At 42.5% G+C, this 18,164-nt stretch overlaps 1 protein-coding gene across 6 annotated transcripts in view; it reads right to left on the bottom strand.

Annotated features, from left to right (window-relative positions):
- The window catches only part of SULF1 (sulfatase 1), a 188,440-nt gene that overhangs the window by 153,851 nt on the left and 16,425 nt on the right, over positions 1–18,164 (bottom strand). For 3 of the 6 annotated variants that reach the window (XM_043484100.1, XM_043484099.1, XM_043484095.1), the window contains exon 1: positions 9,010–9,760. The exons of the other annotated variants lie outside the window; for them this stretch is intronic. The gene's annotated coding sequence lies outside the window, so the exon portion shown is untranslated. Of the gene's footprint in view, positions 1–9,009; positions 9,761–18,164 lie in introns of those variants that run through there. 6 annotated transcript variants of the gene reach the window in all.

Genomic DNA, 18,164 nt, shown 5'->3' with positions numbered 1-18,164 from the left:
TATAGTTTTGTTTATATTTAGTTAGCTATTTTGCACTTTCAATACTGTAAGTATAATTATATCATTGTAGATTTACAGTTATATGAGTGCATGTGTGCGTGCATGCATGCTAAGTCACTTCAGTCATGTTTGACTGTAGCCTCAAGGATCAGCTGACAGCTTCAGTTTTCATTTATCTATCTCCCCAGAATTCCTACAGCACTTAAAATCTGTGCCACACAATGTAGCATTTAGTTAGAGGGTCTCTTTTGCTGTCTAGACAGGGGAAGGCCTCATCTCTCTGGTCAGGTTTTCAGATTCTGAAGCGTGAAGGTTGTGCCTTGGGCTATTGTCTACATTTTAAGCTCTAATCATCTCTTCCCAGAACTTCATGCAACTGATTGAGTATCACTGTATCATCAGGATCTGAGTCACACATCGACCCTTGGTCTGTCTGGCGTTTATTCGAGTGTCGGTCAAGTATATCTAGTCTGAGAACCTGAATTGCTCCTCAAGCAAGAAAACAAGAGCAGCTCACAGCCCTAAAGCTGGGCTACACAAACTTGAATGGAAAAGGAACCACCGGTCCAGCTTTGGGTAATTTTATTCTTTGTTTTCTTTAAGCCGGACCTATCATATTTTCTGCAAGCAATGACTCGACCTAAGACTCAGAAGTACACATGTGTGCGTTTGAAGTGAGCTCATAGAAGTCTCAGTCTCTCTGCTCATAAAATAACAGGTTAGATTGGAAGACCTCCAAAATCACTTCCTGCTCTAAAATTCTAAAAAATGTTGGCACATGTGCCCATTAATTTGACATTGAAAAGTACTGAAAGTGTCAGTTGTGTCTGACTCTCTGCAATTCCATAGACGATAGCCCAACAAGGCTCCTCTCTCCACGGAATTCTCCTGGCAAAGGTACCGGAGTGGGTTGCCATTTCCTTCTTCAGGTGATCTTCTCAACCCAGGGATCGAACCTGGTTCTCGTGCATTGCAGGCTGATAGATTCTTCACTGATTGAGCCACCAGGAAGCCCAACTAACCTGACATTAAACATCCACAAACAAGTGTGGGTGTGTGCCAGAATTTCACCTGCTGATAATATGTCCGGGAGTTAAGCTTGATGGTTTAAGAGCTTTGGTTTGAAAGTTTGGTTTGGCTTCTCTCTCCGTATTGGTGTGCTACTGCACTTGGCACCTAGGAAGCCATGCTGGAGAGCTAGCGGATGACTGACCTGGGCTGTCTGGGCTTTCGCTGTTGTTCAGAAACTGAACTGCATTTCCTGGCTCTCAAACTTCGTAAACTCATCAGATTTTGCTGCAGAGAAATGTCATTCAAATAACAGTCCCTGGTGGAAAACACTAGCACCATTCGTAGTCAGTGAAATGCTGAAACAGTAACTAATATTTTAAAACTGTGGATTGAAGGCATTTCTGTATATTCTACACATACATGCGTTTAGATAGATGTGTGAAAGAAATGTTTCTTTTCCTTAAGCTGTTGTCCTTTAATCATCTCCTAAAAGCGGCTTTAGTCCTGTTGCAGAAATGCACTCTGTCTCTGCTCCCTTCACCTTGGAAAGTAATAAATGGTTCCAAACCGCCTTCCCGAAGGAGTTGTTGGAAGGTCCAAAATGTCCTCATTAGGAAGCCTACGCTGAGCCACACAAATCTTGCCATTGTGGATGGTGTACGCATGTGGGACCATTACTTCATGCACAATGACATGAGACCAGAAAACATGTGAACAGGAAGCCAAACCCAAGAGAGAGTTGGGGCACTTCCAGCTTTGCATGGAGCCCAGAAATGAAGCAAAATTCAGCAGTATTCTGGACTCAGGTGTCTGGGGGCCAGCACAGCTGCACCCCAGCCCTTCTCAAACACTGCGTGGGAGAGCACAGTGGCTCCAGCAGCACCCAGCCTGGACTCAATCATTATGTCAGCAAACCCCAAAAGATCATGAAGACAAAGTCCTTGTTTAGGAAGCCAGACTTTAAATGGCTTGAGTAACCTAAAAGCGGAATGGCCAGCACCATTTATGGAAGCTCAGTATATTCCTCATGCTTTCAAGCATGCTAATGGGAATTCCCCCCAATATATCTTGCTCCTTCTTTAAATAATAAACTTTCCCATGATGCAAGCTCATCCTATTCTAAAGTATATATTTGGTGATTATTTTATATAACAGATAGTGACAGTTCCTTTCCTTCCTTCCTTACTTTCTTTTTAAACTGTTTTAAAACCTTTTACATCATCTCAGAAACCAAAGATAATCTCTGAAGTTTGGGGAATTTGAAGTGAGCTCCCAGAAGCTGGATGGAATTCATATAATAACCAAATACTATCTTTCTGATGAGTGATAAAACTCTATATTTGGAGGTGACAAGAGTTTCTTAAATCTCCTTTTAAATATGTTGATACAGTTTACCTACCAGGAAGAAATATTATACTTGACTTTGTGAGACCAGCCATGAAGGCTGGGGCTAAGCCCTTTTCGTAATAAACGGTCTTTGCACTGAAGTGTTCAGGTGTGGGTAAGAGCTCTAAAATTCAGGAAATCCAATAGAGGCTTTGCCATAAAAGATTAGAAAGGGTAAAAGGCTATAAGAAAACTAAGGTTATCAAGTAATCAGACCTCAAAGACTTAAAAAGTCACAGCTTCCTGTCTGCTAATCAGATTGTTTTCTGTTCATTCTAAATGTTAAAATTCTTCCCCTCGTTATCGTTAAAAAATTTACAAACGTGACACACCTCTCCTTTCCAGGTACCCACCATTCAAGTCAATGGGAAGAACTTCCTGCTCACCCTGAAGGAGGAAATGTTTGTGGGACAAGTCCCGGCCAAGTAAGAAATCACCTTCTTTGCTTTAGTCTTACAAGTTTCCTCTTTTACTGTAGTCTCTGAGTGGGTCCTCAATTCCAGGGAAGTAAAATAAAAAACCCTGCTAAGGAAAGAGCTACTTCGTGATGAGTAAGTATAAATTCTTCATGAATATGTGCTCTTTATGAATAAGTATTCTACTCGCCTACGGCTCTTTTTCCAAGTCTCTGCTTGTTTCTGAAGGTTTAGAGGAAGTACAGATTTCTGTTTTTGAGGGTATACAAAGTTATTGGCAAGACTACTCTGGACATGGCCTTCCTGTTGAAACTGAGTGGGACACAACCCACTCAACAGCAGAGGTACAAGATGAAAGCTCAGAGCCCCAATGAGCTCAGAGACTGACATTTTTTCAGGGGGACTGAGCATAAGGGGGAAGAGCCCAGTTTCTCTGTTTCTTCTCTAAATTTCTAAGACAAATTTGGCAGTTTTATACTTTTTAAAAAGCTACCTTTTACATATAAGCAATATCTTTTGTATCACTTTTTTAGATTCTACATATCAGTGATATCATGTGGAGTTTTTATAAATGATGCAAATGAATTTACTTACAAAACAGAAACATACTCACAAACATAGAGAACAAATTTATGGTTACCAAAGGGGCAAGGGGTGGGGGAGGGACAAATTAGGATTTGAGATTAAAGTATATACGACTATGCACATAATAGATAACCAACAAGGACCTACTGTATAGCACAGGAAACTAGTCAATATCTTTTAATAGCCAATTATGGAAAAGAATAAAAAAAATTGATTCAGTCATATATGTATATGTGTGTATATATACATATATACTTTGCCGTACACCTGAAACTAATACAACACTGTAAAGGAAACAAAAAGCAGTATCATTTATATATATAACAAAATTAAACAAAAACTGACTTCTTATATTATTTAATGTTGTAGGTTAGCCTCGCAACCCAACATTCAGTTCAGTTCAGTCGCTCAGTTGTGTCCGACTCTTTGCAACCCCATGGACTGCAGCATGCCAGGCCTCCCTGTCCATCACCAACTCCCAGAGTCCACCCAAACCCATGTCCATTGAGTCAGTGATACCATCCAGCCATCTCATCCTCTGTCGTCCCCTTTCCTCCCGCCTTTAATCTTTCCCAGCATCAGGGTCTTTTCAAATGAGTCAGCTCTTCACATGAGGTGGCCAAAGTACTGGAGTTTCACCTTTAGCATCAGTCCTTCCAATGAATATTCAGGACTGATTTCCTTTAGGATAGACTGGTTGAATCTCCTTGCAGTCCAAGGGACTCTCAAGAGTCTTCTCCAACACCACAGTTCAAAAGCATCAATTCTTCAGTGTTCAGCTTTCTTCATAGTCCAACTTTCACATTCATACATGACCACTGGAAAAACCATAGCTTTGACTAAATGGAGCTTTGTTGGCAGTGATGTCTCTGCTTTCTAATATGCTGTGTAAGTTGGTCATAGCTTTTCTTCCAAGGAGCAAGCGTCTTTTAATTTCATGACTGAGGTCACCATATGCAGTGATTTTGGAGCCCAAAGTCTGTCACTGTTTCTGTTTCCCCATCTGTTTGCCATGAAGTGATGGGACTGGATGCCATGATCTTAGTTTTCTGAATGTTGAGTTTTAAGGCAACTTTTTCACTCTCCTCTTTCACTTTCATCAAGAGGCTCTTTAGTTCTTCTTCACTTTCTGCCATAAGGGTGATGTCATCTGCATATCTGAGGTTATTGATATTTCTCCTGGCAATCTTGATTCCAGCTTGTGTTTCATCCAGTCCAGCATTTCTCATGATGTACCCTGCATACAAGTTAAATAAGCAGCCCCAGCTAACTCAACTTCCTTCTATTAACTTGTACCCCTTCTTGTTTTATGGTATTCTATTATAGCTACCCATTTGTGCAAGCTTAAAGCTAATATTATAGGTGTTTCCCTTTTTCTTCATTCCTTCATTCAGTCCCCAAGTTGAGAATGTTCCACCTTCTCAATATCTCAGCAATCTGTGCCCTATTGTCCACCTACACTGCTCAGGCCTTCAGCAATTCTCACTTGTTTACAACAGTCTTTCAATTGATCTCATAGTTTACAGCACTATCACTCCCTAAGCCTTTGCCCACCCTACATTCCACACTGGATAGTAGATGATCTATATAAAATCTTCCTAAAACATAAATCACATCTACTTTCTGCCTTCTCACCCCCAAGCAAAGTCCTTCCTTGACTCTCCATTGACTCAACAGTAATCTTAAAAGTACCAATAATCAAATAAAAGCAAAACTAAACAAATGGGACCTAATGAAACTTAAAAGCTTTTGTACTACAAAGGAAACTATAAGTAAGGTGAAAAGACAGCCCTCAGATTGGGAGAAAATAATAGCAAATGAAGAAACAGACAAAGGATTAATCTCAAAAATATACAAGCAACTCCTGCAGCTCAATTCCAGAAAAATAAATGACCCAATCAAAAAATGGGCCAAAGAACTAAACAGACATTTCTCCAAAGAAGACATACAGATGGCTAACAAACACATGAAAAGATGCTCAACATCACTCATTATTAGAGAAATGCAAATCAAAACCACAATGAGGTACCATTACACGCCAGTCAGGATGGCTGCTATCCAAAAGTCTACAAGCAATAAATGCTGGAGAGGGTGTGGAGAAAAGGGAACCCTCTTACACTGTTGGTGGGAATGCAAACTAGTACAGCCGCTATGGAAAACAGTGTGGAGATTTCTTAAAAAACTGGAAATAGAACTGCCATATGACCCAGCAATCCCACTTCTGGGCATACACACTGAGGAAACCAGATCTGAAAGAGACACATGCACCCCAATGTTCATCGCAGCACTGTTTATAATAGCCAGGACATGGAAGCAACCTAGATGCCCATCAGCAGATGAATGGATAAGGAAGCTGTGGTACATATACACCATGGAATATTACTCAGCCATTAAAAAGAATTCATTTGAATCAGTTCTAATGAGATGGATGAAACTGGAGCCCATTATATAGAGTGAAGTAAGCCAGAAAGATAAAGAACATTACAGCATACTAACACATATATATGGAATTTAGAAAGATGGTAATGATAACCCTATATGCAAAACAGAAAAAGAGACACAGAAATACAGAACAGACTTTTGAACTCTGTGGGAGAAGGTGAGGGTGGGATGTTTCAAAAGAACAGCATGTATACTATCTATGGTGAAACAGATCACCAGCCCAGGTGGGATGCATGAGACAAGTGCTCGGGCCTGGTGCACTGGGAAGACCCAGAGGAATCGGGTGGAGAGGGATGTGGGAGGGGGGATCGGGATGGGGAATACGTGTAAATCTATGGCTGATTCATATCAATGTATGACAAAACCCACTGAAATGTTGTGAAGTAATTAGCCTCCAACTAAAAAAAAAAAAAAAAAAGTACCAATAATCTTAAAAGTAATCTCAGTGAGGTAAGGAACTTGTGCTACAATGCTTCCATCACTGAGTTGGGTTTGCTACAAACAAAAAAAGCAAATAAACAAAATGGTCTATTGAACCAACTAATGTCTTAGTGATACAGGTAACACGTGCCAGCCCAAGCTTTTTACGTGAATGTGAACCTACAAAAGACATTTCCTTGGATCATGAGCTCGTCCAAAAAGACTCATGAGCATGAGTTTGAGTTTTACTACAGTGATGACTGCAAACACCTACCTGAGCATGAGACACTGCCATAATCATGACTGGGCCCCTGATTCAATCTCCAGGACCCCCAGATTCAACAGTTTCAGCACCAACTGAAACCAGTTCCCAGTCTCCCCCCCAAGCCCTGTTCCCCATCCCTGCCATCCCCCCCATCTTGGCCTTCTTATTTATTCTGTTCTCCAAGGCCCTTCCTTTATGGAATGTCCTTCCACACCACCAGCTGATCCTTTAAAACTCATACAATCAACATCATCTTTGTAAAAGCTGCTTTGAATTTCACTGGAGAGAATTACTCTGCCCTCAGTTCTGTCATTTAATCATAACAGACTTCTGTTTTTTTGCAGGTGTTATACTGTTAAGAAAATTTTGGTGGTTTTTTTTTTTTTTTGGTTTGTTTCCTCGGAGTAGGAGCTCCCCCAGGGCAGGATATGACTCCTCTTGTTCATTTTGGCATCACTAGTGCTTAGTATAGCAGGCAATACATAGTAGATGCTCAAAAAACCAAGGCACTGAATCACAGATGAAAAAATTGTGTAAATGGAAAAGCCCTAAAATTGACTGAAACACTTCTACATTCAGACACTGTACTACATACTTTACATGTTTTATTTCCTTTTAATCCTTTCAACAATCTACCCCTTGGGATAAGTATTGGGTTGGCCAATCCCATAGTATTTGTCTCCTTTCACAGAGGTGAAACTTGAGATTGAAAATCTGCACGATCTTGCTGCTGGTCACATAACCATGTAATGGCAAAACCAAGCCTCACAGCCAGATCGAATCATAGTTTGTGTTCCGCCCACCACAGTCAAGCATGTCTCTGAGGAACCCTGAGATTATGTGGCTGATCTTTGCAACTAAACTAGCTATAGTATAGAATTTTAGTGTTGACAGCTCACTTTTAAATTTGGGGGGAAAGCAAGTAGAATCCAGTCTTATTTTCAAATTTAATTATGCCTTAAATTATGCCTTCTTGGAAGCCACAGAGAATTTTAAGTGGAAATGTCATTTAAAGGGACTCTTAAAAAAAAAAATCTAATTTTACAATGTCTTCCATGTTTGTTGAATAAATAATGAATAAATAGATCTATTGCATTCTGAAATTTGACATGAAATCTTTCCACTTGATCTATTTTGGGTATGATAGCATCAAGTAATGACACTGAACACTGGATAGTTACAACAAATATAAGAGATGATTAAATATATATATTTAATTAAACATATACATACATAGATATCTTCAATTCTTTTACATATACACACACACACACACTGATACACACACATTATATGTGGTTTTCATAGCTGTTTAAAGTAATCAAGCTCAGTGAATTAATCATAGCACTATGACACTAACAGGGCTTCCCCAGTGGCTAAGTAGTAAAGAATCTGCCCGAGATGCAGAAGATGCAAGAGACACGGATTCGATCCCTGGATCAGGAAGATCCTCTGGAGGAGGGCATGACAACCCACTCCCAGTATTCTTGCCTGGAGAATCCCATGGACAGATGAGCCTGGAGGGTTACAGTCCACAGGGTCGCAAAGTGTCAGACGCGACTGAAGTGACTAGCACACACAGGACACTAAAAGTGCTCTCTACAATTTATATTTCTTAGTTTTCTTAATTGAATAAAGACAGTAATTTTCTATATCTCAGAGTACACCAACTTATAATCATGGTTTCATAAAAGCGAATTGAACAACTACCCAAGATAGAATTTTGTGTTCTTGGCTTATTCAATTAGCAAATCATACTTCCTAGGTTCAGAAATTATATCTTTCTTCTACAGTTTTAAATTCACCTTTTGTTGAAAGACAATTTCCCAAAGCCTTGAGCATCATCCCTGAGAACAAAACTAGCTCAGCGTCCTTTACAGACACATAGTTGAACAACAGAGCTTTGGGTTTTGCCAGTGCTTAAGAAGTTCACTCTCTGTACTATTTAGATCTTTCAGCTATACACTGAAAAACTTAGTAAGAATTCGCCTGTCCACTCTAGCGACAGTGTTTTGCAAAGTTTAAACACGCCAGTATAAGCTTCAAGACTACACTGAAAAATGGGATTTATCATAGTGTGAAAGAGACTTCCCACAACTATATTTGCCTGAAAGCAGAGAAACTTAAGCCCAAAGTTGCAACATTATTCCTGGATGCCTAACAAGCAAGGTGAATAACCAGGGTTCCTTTGTAGGGTGAGATGTGTTTGTGGAGACCAGTCAGCTACCACCAGGACCAGGACATGGGGAAACGAGGGGGACAATATTGTGAATAAATAATCAACAGAAACCTCTTTCCCTCTTACTGTTTTTAAGAGGGACCCAATTTGGGTGGAAGATTTTGGCCAGAAACACATTTCCAATCAGGGTAGCATCTGAGCTCCAGGAAATCTATTCTCGGGAATAAATAAGATGAAATGGACAAGGGCAGTGAGGAAACTTTGGTTCTTTACTTAAGAAAGAAAAAGCAGAGCATCATACTTACAAAAGCCGCCTTCCAAGTCCTCTCTAGAGAACCAGCTCTGGGAACTGGGAGAACGCACAGGAGCAGAGATAAGGCGGCAGCAGGGCTTCCTTCCTCCTCCCGGGGGCGAGAGTCATTGTTCCTTATCTCCCTGACCTCCGGGGGCTCCGGGGGCCGGGAAGGGCCGGCCTCTGACCCCCTCTGCCCTCCTTCCTGGCCTCCGCGCCTCGGGTCGGGGTTTCCTATTAGCCGCTCCAGTCGCCCGGCCTGAGACGGGCCGGGGGAGGCAAGAGGGCCGGTCTGCGAAGCGCTTGCGAGATGCAGAGGGTTATATAAGCCCGCGTATTATTATCATCACACACACCCCCATAGAACCAAGGCTGCCAGACAAACAAAAGGCAGTTCCAAGAAGGGGAGGAGCAGGGGCAGAAGTTACACTGGGGGTGAATTTCGGGACACTGCTGAACTGGCTGGGAAAAAAAGGCAACTCAGTATGTGCATGCAAACCTCGGCAAACAGAGCCGCAGCTGGCCGAGGGGCCGGCCACGCGGGAAGGCTCCTCGGAGGAGGGGAGGGAGGGGGTCAGGGGAGGCAGGGCTCTCCGGCTGCGGTCCTTCCCGCCCCCAGGCAGCCGACACAGTAGCCGCCCGTGGTGGGATGGAGTGGATGAGGAAGATGTGGTATTTGGAGAGGCAGGCATTCCAGAGACCGAGTGCTTAGTAAACACGGGTGTTTCTTAGACTCACACCAGGTGCTTCTCCTGCTTCGCTTTCGTCCTGGTCTCCCGTTTTGCTAATGAGAGTTTGCAGGGAGTTCCAGGGATCAGAGCCCTACCCTATCTGTCCATCCTCTGTTTTAAATCTCCGTGGGTCTCTGTTCTGTTCTTTGTGGGAGCGAAAACCTCCCAGCCAAAGGGTTCTTTAGGCCAGAGCTGGGGCTGAGAAAGTTTTCACTTCGTCCTCTCTGCTACCTTCCCTCCCCCATGCTGCTACCCTCGGTTTTCTTTAGATGATTCTTTTCCTGCGCTGTTTCTGGCTCTGCTGCCCAACCCCTGAGGAGCTTCCTCCTCCAGGCATTCACGCCTTACTCGTGTCACCGCACTAATTCCTCTCTTCCCAGCCCAACGCCCCTCACCTACTCCGGCTCCTGAGACTATGAATCATGTTCTAAAGATGGCCTTTCCGGTTCTTCCCTGCCCAGCCCCAGCCTGCCTTACATCCTCCACATCAGCCTGGAATGTCTTCCCTCCCATTTCCTTCAAAGTGCAGTTCAAATCCCATCTTCCCCCCAAATTCTCCCAATTTCCCTTCTTTTCTTCTCCTTGACCTGGCTTCTCTGATGTAATTCTGCACGTACATCTGGCTTCCTAAGTCTGGGATCTGGTGTGATTCTTGGAGGTGGCCTACGAAAGGCACTTCATTGAGTGTTTTGACTGAATGTAGCTGACAGCCAACCCGATGTCACCTGGGTCAGCAGTCTTGGAGTGGAGGGGCCCCAGGTAACCTCCAGGTGCTCAGATGAAAGTCTGCATTGATGGACTGTTGAAATTGTGCAGTGGGCCAGGGGGGTTTGTGATACCTTTTACTTTTGGATATGTTTGGAAATTTTTATAAATTAACAACAAAAAGAAAAATATATTAACGCATATATATGGAATCTGGAAAAATGGTACTGATGAACCAAGACGGCTCTTGGTGACATTCCCCTGTTAGTTCCTGCAGGGCAAGAATAGTCAGAAATAGAGAATAGGCTTATGGACACGCAGCTGGAGAGGGTGGGACAAATTGAGAGAGTAACATTGAAATATTTACATTACCACGTGTGAAATAGATAGCTAAAGGGAAGTTTCTGTATAGTGCGGGGAGCTCAGCCTGGGGATCCGTGACAGCCTAGAGGGGTGGAATGGGGTGGAAGGGAGGTTCAAGAGGGAGGGGACATATGTATGCCGTATTGTGCTAAGTCTCTTTAGTCGCGTCTGACTCTGTGCAGCCCCATGGACTATAGCACACCAGGTTCCTCTGTCCGGGATTCTCAAGACAAGAATGCTGGAGTGGATTGCCATGCCCTCCTCCAGGGGCTCTTCCCAACCCAGGGACTGAACCTGCGTTTCTTATGTCTCTTGGAGTGGCAGGTGGGTTCCTTACCTCTAGCGCCACCTGGGAAGCCTGGACATATGTATATCTATGGCTAATTCATGTTGATATATGGTAAAAAACCAACACAACATTGTTAAGCAATTATCTTCCAATTAAGAATAAATTTTAAAAATTAGAAAGCTTGGTAAAATTTGGAGAGGGGCGTCTGGCCTTCTGTCACATTCCTTAGGACGCGCGCTCGTGAGGGCACCAGGAATGCCGGCCTCTACTGAGCTCCTGCTATTGCTCATCAGGAGACCTCCGGAGTGTAGCTGACTTCCTAGAAGGCCAGGAAAGTTCCTGAAAGGTGAGATTTTCCGAAATCACAGACTTCTTGGATGCATTTTATGAGAGAACTCCTCCACCGTGGAAAGAATGCAGACTATCACAACAGCAGCTCAATGTGAGAATAATAGCTCTCTGGTGATGTGTTTTATGATATGGAGTGAAGTACAGAATGTGAGCTGTCAGGTGTTGAATTTCTGTGGCTTAGCGTTCACGCGTTCTTGGTGACATTCCCCTGTTAGTCTTTGGTGAAAGCAGTAAGCTGTCCGTGCTGTCTGTGGTGGCTGGATGTACAGTGGTGTCATTTTAGAGACTTCGGGGGGGTGTCGACGGGCTCTCCCAGGCATGCAGAATGTTCAGTGAATTAGAAAAACTTTCCCGCCTCCACTAATTTAGAACAATAAAAAACCGATTTAGATTCTAAAGAGGAATTTTGGCCTTCAGTTCTTGAGGTATGGGCTTCAGGAAGGACTGAGATCTCATTACAGTTTAGTAGTTCAAGATCTCCCCTCTTTTTGTCCAGCTCAAGTCAGAGCCATCGCCTTTGTTTTCACTACCATGTATGAGTCTTGACTGGGTGTCAGGCACTTTAATGTGCCTTATGTTCTTTATGTGCATTCTAACATAGTGATTGATCTAGTTTAACACTTGATCTAGTTTAACTTCCTCGTTAAAAAGGTATAGAACTTGAGGTCTAAAGAAATTAAATGCCTTGCCCCAGATATTTTGTTACTATTTTTTTTTTTTTTTTATGTGGACCATTTAAAAAGTCTTTATTGAATTTGTTACAACATTGCTTCTTATCTCCTGAAGCAGGGATCAAACTCCCACCCCTTGCATTGGAAGGTGAAGTCTTAACATTGAACTGCCAGGGAAGTCCCCTGCCTGAGATTTTATGACAGGCCCAGCATTAACTTCCCACGTGGCACAGTGGCAAAGAATTCGCCTGCCAATGCAGGAGATGCAGGTTTGATCCCTGGGTTGGGAAGATCCCCTGGAGAAGGAAATGGCAACCCACTCCAGTATTCTTGCCTGGAGAATCCCATGGACAGAGGAGCCTGGCAGGCTACAGTCCATGGGGTCGCAAAGAGTTGGACATGACTAAGCACACCCACCCACACACATACACACACACCCCATTAAACTTCAGAGATCCAAGCTCTGCCTGGAACCCCAGGTCTCCCTGAGTCCATTATATCCTCCGCAGTTAAATTGCAGGGAAAGTGAGAGAACACAGACATACTCTTCACTTCGGTTTACTTGTCTCTTTTGCTGGAAGTAGAAACTGGTCAACATTCACCTCGTGGCAAATGAAAATCAAGTGAGGAATAAATATGTAATTTGTCTGAATGATGCAGGGCTCGCCTTCTCTTTTCATTCAAATCAAAGCAAGTAGCAGAGAATACTTCTGCATGAATCATCGAGCTACTTATATAGACTTGGCCTGAGAGCACTCTTGCAAGAAAACTGCTTATGCCCCAAGGTTATCAATCCAGTCAAGGTGACTTTTTTCACAGGAGACACAATAATTATGGCAAAGACATCTTTCTTAGAGGGGTTGGTATAGCCCAGGGGAAGTAAGCATCCCATATGTCGACATAGCTTGTATGAACCACTGGCTTAGAAGGGCTAAGATTTCACATGCTGCCCTGACATCTTTGAGCTTCATGGGGCTCCAAAAAGCTGTGTGTTACCCTACTTTTACCTGATATGCTCCCCACCATTTGGGAAAGACTCTCCCACTGGCTAGTTCCCCTACAGTGGGACAGCAGCAGTCTACCTGTTCTGCATCCTACTGGGTTTACTTCCCTGCCAGCCCAGTCATTGAAACCAGCCAATCACATCCTTCCCCGGGATCCTGGGTACCTCTCACTCTCCCGTTACTACAGAGCCTGCTCCTTATAGCCTCTTCTTCTTCCTTCTGTTCCTAAATGCAGCTTCTGTGTTGCCCCATGTGACCCAGAGTGTCCACTTCCCCCTGGACTCTTAGTATATGTGACTAATAAATTACTTTTGATCTCCTGTGTCCCGAGTCAGACGTCCTATTTGGTCATCTGAGAACCCTAGGACAGGACTCCTTCTCTCCACCATGGGGTGAAGAGGAGGCGAACAAAACAATGACCAGACATTCATGCTAATACTAAATGGAATTCTCATAGAACTAGTGCCAAATATCACATCCTTTGGTGTTTCACTAAGTGAAGCATCAGGCTACTGGCAAATAGATATGGATTTGAACTGAAATTAGCTGAAACTGACCTTTATTAACTTCAAGGTCCCTGAGCTTTCCCTTGCGCTCTTTTTAATTTTTATTATTCTCACCTGGAGATTTTTGCAAGAAACAGCATTGTTCTCTTTCCTGAGGTGGCTTAACTGTAGCCCTGCCCAAAGGCAAAGAAATCAAAAGATGACCCTTTCATTCCTGTCATTTAAATCTTTACTAACTGCATTCTTTCAGGACAGTGTAGCAGAAAGAATTTTTCTCATCTCCAAAGACAAGAGATTATAATAAGCAGATGTTTTTAATATTTTTTTTTTACCATCCAAAGCATCCCAATATTAATGTATTTCCAAATTCTCAGCCCAAGAAACAGTCTTCGATGTAATTTCTTTCCCTATTCATGAGATTTACAATAGGAAGGTCGTGTTTGTACTAGATTTTTGACTTGAAATAAATCTTCTTTTCTCCTCGGCATTTCTATAGAATCCAAGCACTTCATTATTTAGTCTTTTCCAAATATTAAATGCTTGTCATTCTTGAAGAACGAGCTAATCTTCCCTTTATGGGTGGAGAAACTGGGATGTGGAACTTGCAATCATCTCCAGAACACAGATCATCCTAAAGGTTGTGGATACCCATTGAAATGCTATCCTCTGCACATCTTAGACATGAAATAAAATGGTAAATTGTCTCATAAGCAGCAAGTATGACATCCTCCAACTATTAGAAAGTATTTGTTAAAATTCATTTGCATTTTGCTTAATGTGAGAAGCTTTATGGAATAAATAAATATAGTCAAGCCCCACCACCAACCTCAACACAGGCTCTGGCCGATCTATTCACTGCCCCTCTTTCTAGACTGTGCCTCATACAGATCAAAATATATTCTGAGTTCAGCTGGACAAGGCTTCGTTTAAACCACATCTGGTGCTCATCAAACCTCTATTTTAAGAGTGGGGAATTCTTTTTCAGAGATAGATTCTGTCTGGAAGGTCTATGGCAGCAAACAGTCCTCATTAAATTTCACAACATTTTACCAATGTCTATACAGTACCCGCTTTTCCAGATTACGGAATCCAGACCAAAACCCTGACCCCCCACTTCAAAGAATTCCTCACTTGACTAATTCTAAAGACTAAATTGATTTTCTCATCATTTGTTGTGTTTGACAATAGAAAGGCTGATGCAGCAACATTGCTAAAATGACAGCTCCTTTCTATGCGAGGGGAAGGAATTCGTGTTAATATTCTTAATGACTGGCATCTTTATGAGAATGTGAAATCGTTTATCCTCAGCAATAACCTGCCTAAGATTAAAAAGTACTTGGTACTTAGAACGGAAGTCATCTGTCAGGAAAAATTATTTAGACGGATGCAAATGAACTGAATGAATTGGCTTCCTAATTATGGTGTGTATAGTCAAGTTTGTTAAAATCGGTTTGAGTTGAAGCATTTGGAGAGGATCTTTCAAGAACTGATCTGACATTCTGCTGGAGGAAAAGACAACACGTCTGTCTGATAAACTCCTTTCACATTTCCTAAGCACTGCTGGAAATGATTTAAGAAGGAAGGGCATGTAAATTGAGGGAAAACGCATTAAGTGCACGTTATGTCTTGCTAATTTGTAACAACAGTAATAATGCCTCACGAACACAGCGAACAGCGAACAGCGTGTTCATCGCAATGCCCTAGATTCTACATAACCGATATTATTTTCCATGGGGGTTTGTTTAAGCCCTCTTGGGGCTGACTTGGGCTTGAGCCCACAGGGACAAGTCTACGCCAGCCCTTAACAAACGATGTAGAGACCAGTCTGTATTCTCTAAGAGTTGTTCCGCTCTTAATGGACATGGTTTTGCACACCAGTTAGCAAGTTTTGACTTGAATCTCAGCCTTCTCTTCCTCACCACCTTGACAGCAAACTTCCATTTAGCTTTTTACAAAAAAAGCCTAGTAAATTGTGGGAAGAAGCACTTTACTAGCATTGGCAATTAAATTAGTCTGGGGAAAAGGTAAATTGCAGGCAAATGTAAATTCCTTCCATGTAATTAATGATGGGGTTTTACCTTTTAGGATTTATGCAGAACTTTCTTTTGAAAGTCAGTACTGACTTTTGAAGACAAAATAACTTGGGTCCAAATCCTAGCTCTACAGGTGTGTAATTTTTTTTGTCTAGTCCTTCTAAGTAGAATGACTAGTACAGAAATAACTAAGTTTATCGCAGTGTCCAGCATGTTGTCAGTAGTCAGTTATCATTTAGTTTCTCCTTTTTCTGACTCTTTTAGGGCATTCGTGTCCTAATCACTAGTTTAGTATTATTTGCCCTGAGTGAGTAAAAAACATTCCTTTTTTCAGTGAGTACATATTGAGCGGTGACCCTGGCAACAGCTGCTTAGGTTTCTGTATTTAAATATAAATATTAAATGATATTGGAGACGGAAATGGTAACCCATTCCAGCATTCTTGCCTGGGAAATCCCATGGACAGAGAAGCCTGGTAGGCTATAGTCCATGGGGTTGCAAAAGAGTCTGACATGACTTCCCAACTAAACAACAGCATTAAATGATACAAAGAGATAACAGTAAGGCTCTTTTAAAAAAGAGAATGATTGACAATTATTAATAATAACCCAAGTGTTATAGCTGTGACTTCAGCCCTGGGAGCAAAATTATTCAGAGCATCAGATAAATTCAAGCTGTTAGGGCTGGTGTCAGAAATCCAAAGAGAGCTTTTGCTAGAAAATAGTGGATTAGAGAGACATAGAAAAAAAGAACCCAGGGAACATGATCCAAGAAATTCAACAGGACCAAATCCAGTTTGCTCCCTCTAGGGGTGTGTGTGTGTGTGTGTGTGTGTGTGTGTGTGTGTGAGACAGAGAGAGAGAGAAAGAGAGAGAGAGAAAGTAGAGGGGAAAAAAGACCCAGATGCTGGGAAAGATTGAAGGCAGAAAGAGAACAGGACGTCAGAGGATTAGATGGTTGGATGGCATCACCGATTCAATGGACATATGAACTTGGGCAAACTCTGGGAGATGGTGAGGGACAGGGAGGCTTGGTGTGCTGTAGTCCACGGGATCGCACAGAGTCGGACACAACTTGGCGACTGAACAAGAGGGGAAAATGGCAAATGCAAAAGCATATGCCAGAGAGCAGGGACTGGGCAAAGCACAGGAGCACAGAGTGGGAAGAGGAGATGAAGAGGTGCGGAGGTGAAGGAGATGAAGGGAAGCGGAGGCATGGGGGTCGTACAGTCGTGCAGTCTTTGAGAGATGCCGGTGGAGGATGTGTTGAGCTGGAGACAGGAAAAAGCCTCATTCTGCAGAATCTACAGATACCCATGTCTGGGGCTGGCAGGCGTATTAGTAAGAACCAGAGGTCAAGAGCCTGAGGCGAGGGTGATGGACAGTAAGAGAAGTGATAACGGGCAGAGCCTGAAAGGAGTTGCTTTGCTGCTGTAAACCGGTGCCAAGTGGAGAAACCTGAGACCGACACGTGATTGACTTACCTAGAACGCACTTTTTACCCTGAAATTCACTAACCCTGCAGTCAAGTTAAGCTGTGCACTTAAAGTGTCTGTGCGCTGGGTGGGGTAGGACAAAGGTCATAGTACCAGGCAGGAAAGATGTAGCGGAATGCAATGCGGTCTTCTTAGCTCACCTAACTATTCGTGTTTGAGGAAAGACGGATACAAGCAAATATCAGAAACTTTGGAGCTGTCCACAAAAGGGATGGCTGCAATCATGGGTAGGAAGAAAGGAGGTGGAAAAGTGTACCCTTTGTATCCTGCCACTTACCTGGACTTCACGTCTTCCCTAACTGATCCTTTACTGCATCATTGCTCAGCCGGCGTCTGCGAGGGCATCTTACATAGGAAGTCACCTGTGTTTACTTTTTATCCTGACTGGTTGTAGCAAAGGGAAAAATTATGGACTTCCACCAGCGGTGAGACAGCATTACTTTTGTCATAGAAATAGGAGGTTATCCAAAAAAGGTTATTCAGACAGTCCAAATCTGTCAGATTATTGACAGAGCAGTTCAGGTTTCCAAGAACTGGCTTAAAAAATATTCTTAAGTGAAATTTGTTCACTTTATCATTTTTTTTTTTCTGGCTTTGAAACTATGTGTTTTGCAGCAAAGCTGAGATTTGGCAAATTGAACCGACTCATAAATCCTGTATTTAAGTATCGGGACTTCCCTGGTGGTTTAGTGGCAAAGAATCTGCCTGTCAATGCAGGAGACACAGGTTCGATCCCTGGGTTGGGAAGATCCCCTGGAGAAAGAAATGGCAACCCTCTCCAGTATTCTTGCCTGGTTACTCCCATAGACAGAGGAGCCTGGCAAGCTATAGTCCATGGGGTTGCAAAAGAGTCAGACACGACTTAGTGACTAAACAACAACCATTTAAATATTTAGATCATGACATCTTAAAAGCTTTTTAAGAGAGAACTCCAAACATCCTTTACATTTAGCAAACACTTACTGGATGTTTAATATATGCCAGAGACTGCTGCCAATGCAAATAGGATATGGTACCTGC

Source organism: Cervus canadensis, chromosome 12 (genome assembly GCF_019320065.1).
Source record: "Cervus canadensis isolate Bull #8, Minnesota chromosome 12, ASM1932006v1, whole genome shotgun sequence".
Classification (NCBI taxonomy): domain Eukaryota; kingdom Metazoa; phylum Chordata; class Mammalia; order Artiodactyla; family Cervidae; genus Cervus; species Cervus canadensis.
This window is presented reverse-complemented; position numbering and strand designations above follow the sequence as displayed.